We start from the raw sequence: 7,261 nt of genomic DNA on the forward strand, positions 1-7,261 counted from the left end.
CGGGCATGGTGTATTACATTCAGCAGCCTGGTAGTATTGTCCCACGGCTCCCGTCCCGGGACGAAGCCCGCTTGATCCAAGTGCACCAGGCCAGGGATATATGGGAGCAGTCTATTGGCTAAAATTTTGGCAAAAATCTTCAAGTCTGGGTTGAGGAGAGCTATGGGGCGATAGCTGCTGCATTGGGAGGGATCTTTGCCTGGTTTGGGTATGACCGCTATGTGGGCTCGGAGGGAATCACTAGGGAGGGAGGAGCCCGATAGGAGGGAGTTGTATGCATCCAAAAAATTAGGGGAAAGGATATTGGAGAAAGTTTTATAATAGGGCAGGGTGTAGCCGTCAGGACCAGGTGCCTTGCCCGATTTAGCCTGCTTGAGTGCTAGATCATATTCCCCTTGGGAGATCGGAGTTTCTAGTTGATCCCGTACCCCAGGAGGAAGAGGTGTTGGAGATGATGTGGGGGATGAGTGTCGTCTGACGGGAGCCCCGCAGAGCTGAGGCCAAGCATCTACCTTGTTTGTTGGATAGTTCGTACAGGGTACGGCGGCCCTTCAAGAGGCCTTGCCGCACATTGGAGAGAAGGAGGTAATTTAGTTCCGCTCTGAGGGAGACCAGCTCCTGGAGATGAGTGGCCGCTAAGGACTTCTTGTGTGTGCGTTCGAGGGTGTGAAGTCTGGTGAATAGCTGGGCCACTCTCACCGCCCTCTCCCGTTTCTTGCGGGCACCATGTCTGATCAAGACTCCCCTGATGACATATTTATGGGCTTCCCATACGATTGTGGGTTCTAGGGACGGGAAGCAATTTTCAGAGAAATAGGAGAGGATTGCGGATTCTAGTTCGGAGCGGATTTCCGGATCCTGCAGTAACGACTCGTTTAGACACCACGAGGGGGATCTGGGGACATGGGGGAGGAGTTCCAAAGCCATGTGGACTGGGGCATGATCAGAGAGCAGGATGTCCCCAATGGACGTATCTACAACTAAAGAGAGGTCTTTGTGGCGGAGGAAGAAGTAGTCTAATCGCGAGTATGTATTATGCACGGAGGAGTAGAACGTATAGTCCTTGGTTTGTGGGTGCATGATGTGCCAAACGTCAGTCAGTTGAAGGAGATGTAGTTCGGATTTGAGTTTGCGAAGGCGGGAGTAGGGGAGGTGGAAGGCTGTGTGTGATACGTCCATGAGGGGGTCAAGCGCAAAATTGAAGTCACCTCCAACCAACAGTATACCCTCCTCAAACTCAAGGATAAGCGGCATTACGCGGTGTAGGAAAGAAACTTGATCCCGGCAGTAGGCAACCACGGGCAGGTAAGTTACACTATTGCGTGTGTAAACGTATACCAGGGGGAGCAGGGACAAGTACACAGCGTTAGAGGAGCATGAGGCACACAGGAGACCAGGGTCAGGCCCCCAACATTCTTATCAAACTTAATATTCTTAACAGTCACCCCCCCTCCCGCACAAGAGATATCAGACAGCTTGACCTGCAATAGAGAGAGGTTAGGCATCAATTAGAAAAGGCAATAGTAAACCTGGACGGTCATGGCAGAGGGTAAGTTCCGGGGGGGAAGACGTGGGTCAAATGGCAACAACGAAGGATACGGTGGGCAGTTCAAGGCTCATGACCCCCCGGGAGCTGTGCTGGTGGTTCTCTTCGCGAAGAACGGTTCCGACTTCTGGCTCGTCGTGGGGTGCGCGGAGGGAGGGAGGACATCTCCGTGGGATCATCTGGGAATTCCAGCCAGTTAGAGACGTCCACAGAATCCACATCCAAAAAGCGGAACAGGGCCGGAAGCTGGTCAGGTGAGTGCAGATGAAAGGTAGACTCGTCTCGCCGTATGATTAGGTGGAACGGGTGGCCCCAGCGGTAGGTAGCAGATGTGGAGCGGATGAGATCCAACACAGGACGAACCATACACAGCATACGCAAAGTATAGCGGGAGAGGTCAGGCAGGATGCGGACGGTCGCTCCATCAAAGTCAGGGGGCCTTGTCGCCAAGCTTGTCTGATGATCTCCTCCTTCACGGCAAAAAAGTGCACCCGACATAAGACATCTCTGGGTGCAGAAGGCGTAGGAGGGCGCGCACTGTTGACCCTGTGGACCCGGTCAAGTTCCAAGGCAGCGTCATGGGCCTTACCCAGCAGGGTGTTAAGAATGGCAGCCACAGTGTCTCTCAGGTGGATGCCGGTCGTGGCCTCTGGGATACCTCGCAGGCGTATGTTATTCCTGCGGTTCCGGTTATCTGAGTCGTCTAGGCGGAGGTGCATGGACATCAGGCGAGTAGTAGTCATTTGTGCGTCTGCCTCCAGGGCCTCCACGCGAGCCGACAGAGAGGTGGTGGCGGATTCCACCGAGGTAACACGTTCATCTACTGCCTCAATGCGGTGGGTGAGGTCATGGAGCTCTTTCTTTAGGGCCGCAACTATAGAGGAAGCCATATTATCAAGGTCCCTTTTAGTGGGCAGCTGCGGCAGCAGGCCCTGCAGGCCACTCTCCCCCTGTGCATCCAGGGTCAGCACGTGTGTGGACAGAGAGGGGCTGGGCGGGGAGCCTGGGCGCGGTGTGTCCTGTGTCTGGCTTGGGAACCCTGGGCATTCCGGGTCTCGGGACTCATCCTGGTCAGGGGTCAGGGTTGCTGTGCCTCGTCCCTGCTTCCTACCTGACAGGAGACCGGCCGCCGAGGAGCGGGTAAGCGCCATCTTGGCTGCAGTCGAGGCCGCGGGGATCGGCGGCTGGCGAGCAAAAAAGTTGTAGAGGGAGGCAGATCTGGGGTCGCTGTGAGTGCCGTGGGTCCTCTGCTCCTTGGGCATGGAGGAATTCAGGGCATAAGGTTTGTTAGGACGTCGGTCCGGCTCAGTGGCTGCAGAGCTCTCCTAAAGTGTGTGCTCACGGCGCCATGTCCAAGCCACGCCCCCTCCAGAAGCCCATTTATGAGGTCAGGTACTGATGTTGGACGAGAAGGCCTGGCTCGCAGTCTCCACTCTAATTCATCTTAAAGGTGTTCTATCGGGTTGAGGTCAGGACTCTGTGCAGGCCAGTCAAGTTCCTCCACCCCAAACTCGCTCATCCATGTCTTTACGGGCTTTGCTTTGTGCACTGGTGCGCAGTCATGTTGGAACAGGAAGGGGCCATCCCCAAACTGTTCCCGCAAAGTTGGGAGCATGAAATTGTCCAAAATGTCTTGGTATGCTGATGCCTTAATAGTTCCCTTCACTGGAACTAAGGGGTCAAGCTCAACCCTTGAAAAACAACCCCACACCATAATCCCACCTCCACCAAACTTTACACAACCGCCAAACCCAGACACGTCTATCGGAAACGTGATTAGTCACTCCAGAGAACACGTCTCCACTTCTCTAGAGTCCAGTGGCGGCTTGCTTTACACCACTGCATCCGACGCTTTGCATTGCACTTGGTGATGTAAGGCTTGGATGCAGCTGCTCGGCCATGGAAACCCATCACATGAAGCTCTCTACGCACTGTTGTTGTGCCAATCTGAAGGCCACACAAACTTTTGAAGGTCTGTAGTTATTGACTCTGCAGACAGTTGGCGACTTCTGCGCACTGTGTGCTTCACCATGTGCTGACCCCTCTCTGTCATTTTACGTGGTCTACCACCTTGTGGCTGAGTTGCTGTTGTTCCCGGTTGCTTCCACTTTGTTATAATACCACTAAAAGTTGACCGTGGAATATTTACTAGCAGGGAAATTTCACAGATGCACTTATTGCACTGATGGCAACCTATGCTTGACCATGCTTGAATTCACTGAGCTCAGCGGATATCACTGCCTGTGGAAGGTAATTCCAAATTTTTACTACGTGCATACTAAAAAAAACCCTTGCACAGTCTAAGACAGAACCTCATCTCTTCTAACCTCGTTATGTCCTTGTGTCCCCAATATAGTTATTGGAAAACAACTTTTTTCGAAAAGTGTGGTCCCCATCAGGGCAGCCATCAGACATTTTGGGGCCCCTTACACGGCTTTAGGCCGGGAAGGGGTCTCAGGTGGGGAGTGGTCAGGGCTGCATCCCTCCCTCCTTTCCTTCCTAGCTCCTCCTACCTGCACACATGGCCTCGTCTGCCGCCGGACAGGCCCCAGCTTGTCTCAAAGCCGCTGGACCGGCAATGCTGGGGCCCTGCGCTGCTAGGGCCAGTCCCCTGCCTCCTCGCCCTTCACCGTCGGGCCGATAGTCATGTAAGGGACCCGGGCGGGCCCCCCAGGCTGCCCGGGCCCCTTACATGAGTATCGGCCGTACCCCCCTGATGGCTGGCCTGGTCCCCACTGATGATTTTAAAGACTGCAATAAGGTCCCCTCTTAAGTGCTTCTTTTCTAAGGTGAATAAGTTTAATTGCTAGCGGCAGTCCGCATAGCTTATAGCCCTTCTCTTGATTCCCTCAAGCTCAAGGAGGTCTTTCCTTAGAGTTTATTGCTGATGTTTCACACACACACACACACACACACACACACACACACACACACCACAATGCCACTCCAACATCTCAATACAGCATTCATTTTATTTGTGCTCCAAACAATGAAGTGCCTCTTTAACCACCCAATATGCAAAAAAGCATGATTTTTTTTCCTGTTTTTTCTTTTAATGCAACCTTACAATGGTTTACCTGATGAGCAGGTGATTGAGAACACAAGAGAGATTTTCTGGGACCAAGAAAGACAGGTAATGATAAACTGTCCCTTAATTATCTTAATGAGTTATAGATCCAATATATCTTATTTTTATTTAGCCATATTAGATGTCTCACTGAGACATGTTCACCCCATCCAGTGTGTTCATCTCACAGTCCTGTGGCATGAACACACTGGGCCGCTTATTTGGACCCTCCTTGCATTCTGGGTCGGGAGAGAGTGTGGCCAGTGCCATTCATTTCAATGGCACCACAAACACACCTCCTACTCACAGTGTGATTGCCCACACCAGAACACATGATACTGCAATGCCCTGCATTCCAGTGCGGTTGCAAAACAAATGCATGCAGTCATTGTTTTGTCTGAGCTCACCTGGGCACTGCCACTGCAATCCTCCAGCCACTGCCACTGTGCCCACCGTTCTCCTTTCCCACCACCACCACTGCCCTCCCCCCAGCTCTCCCCCTGCTCACTTGACTTCTCATCCCAGTACAGAACTCACCTGGGTTCTCCCCCTGGGATCCTCTTGCCACTGCCATCTCTGCCATCCTTGGGCGACTGTCTACGTGCCACTGTGCCCATGTCTCTCTTCTCCCCCCACCGCCTCTGTGTCCCCTCCCCCCCCCACGAATCCAACTCTGGACACACACTACACCAATATCTGCAGCTTGGGCACAGGCGGCAGTCTGGGGAGAGAGAGTTAAAAAAAACACACAGACACGCTGCAGCTTAGGATCGGGAGAAGGCAGAGTGGAGAGAGAGTAAAAAAAAAACACACACACACATGCTGCAGCTTAGGATTGGGAGGAGGCAGAGTGGGGAGAGAGAGTTCAAACTTCAAACTTTTTCATGTGATGTGAATACTGTTATACCTGCATAGCAATGCATACTGTTTTGGAAATTTGCCAAACGCACAAATCCATGCCGCATTAAAGGTGCACCAAAGTGCACCAACACAAACAAATTTTCCTAATTAAAAGCACGTGCATTAAAATCGTTTGTGCAAGGAAAGGCAACACTCATGCAGAGTCAAGAAAAGGTGATGCTTTCATGGTGGAGTTTCTGTTCCAAATGTGGCCCCTCCACCTAAACTCCATTTATTTTAGTGATGTCAAACAGGAAGTGATGTCAACAACCAACAACACTTCCTCAATACATCAAATACATCAATATATCATAGCCAGCCAACAAAACACATGTATACAATAGAAAAGGGAGTGTATGTCTGTTAACCTCGCGTTACCACTGGGGCGAACTTCATCCAGCATTGCTCAGTGAGCAATAAAGTTATTATGATTCTCATCAATGCGAGTTTATCTGCAGGGACAATACCATACTATTTCCAGTGCGCTGATCAGACACATCAGAATTACGAACGCACATTCCTTTCATAAAGGCAGATATGTATCTTAAATAATACTATGTCCTCAAAGCAAATGCATCCATGCCAAGCCAATAAATCCACGCACCGCGCATGGGCCCTAGCTGGCGTCCACACACTCGCTAAGAAAACACTGCTCCGTCATTATTCGCACATCCACAGGAAGATATCTACTCCAATGGTTTACCCTCAGTGCTGATTTAATCCGGGTCAGGTTCCAATCGAGCGTGACGCAGTAAACCTGACACTAAGAGACATGATGACAATATTACAATATACTAAAAACACATCCTAATAAAATTTCCACAAAAGTCCCTCCTCTTTGTCATGTGCTCCCCAGTGTCCTTGGATGAATCTCGATCTTCTTCTTTATTGTAACCCAAAAAAACGGTCCCTCTTGTATAAAATCCATAAAGCAAAACAGACGATGGAAAACAGAAAATCAATGTTTTTCACGCAAATCTTGACACGCAGACTTTTGGCAAAGAAAATGAATCTTGAAAACGAATCTTGACTCTGAGGTTCTGCTCTTCGTGAGGTGACTCAGAGCGAGGTGGTGGGTTGCGTTAGTCGCCAGTCGGTTTGGAATCCTCTGCATCTGGTCCATGGGTAGGTCTTCCGGGTCGTCTCGTCTCGGCAACGAAAATGTCGTCGTCTGTTCGTGCTTCGGTGACTCGGCCGATAAAACATCAGGAACATCTCACTCCGGCGTATAGAAGGAAACACAAACACCATAAGTACATGTACTCCTAATTCCTTTAGCCCAGATCCAATGGAAAACCAGAGATCCTCCAGACCTCCCAAAGCTTTAAAAAGGATTCCAATCCTCACTAGCTATAGCTCTAGCTCTGCCTCGCAGGGCGGCAACCTTATCCATACGGGCTTAGACCATATCACTGGGGTCCGCTGCCCATGGCAATTAATCGACTCTAGTCTTACCCCTGCATCCAGGGAAACCCATGCTCCTATTTAGGAGAGCACCGCCCAGTGCCTTTTTTTAGGTGGATTGACGGACTACAACCACTATACCACTATAGTCCCCCAACTAGAAACCCTAACCGAGGGGATTTGTAACTCTATGGCTTGTTGCCCCAACACTTCTGGCACAGAACTACAGAGTACCACTTTTTTACACTGTAATACCCGTAATAACAACCAAACAATGCAAACGATTAGGACAACAAGCCACAGATTACCCCCTCCCCCCCCCCCCCTGACTTTTTTTTACCCCT

This window comes from Nanorana parkeri, unplaced genomic scaffold, assembly GCF_000935625.1.
Source record: "Nanorana parkeri isolate BGI_ZX_2015 unplaced genomic scaffold, ASM93562v1 scaffold2129, whole genome shotgun sequence".
In the NCBI taxonomy this organism is placed as follows: Eukaryota; Metazoa; Chordata; class Amphibia; order Anura; family Dicroglossidae; genus Nanorana; species Nanorana parkeri.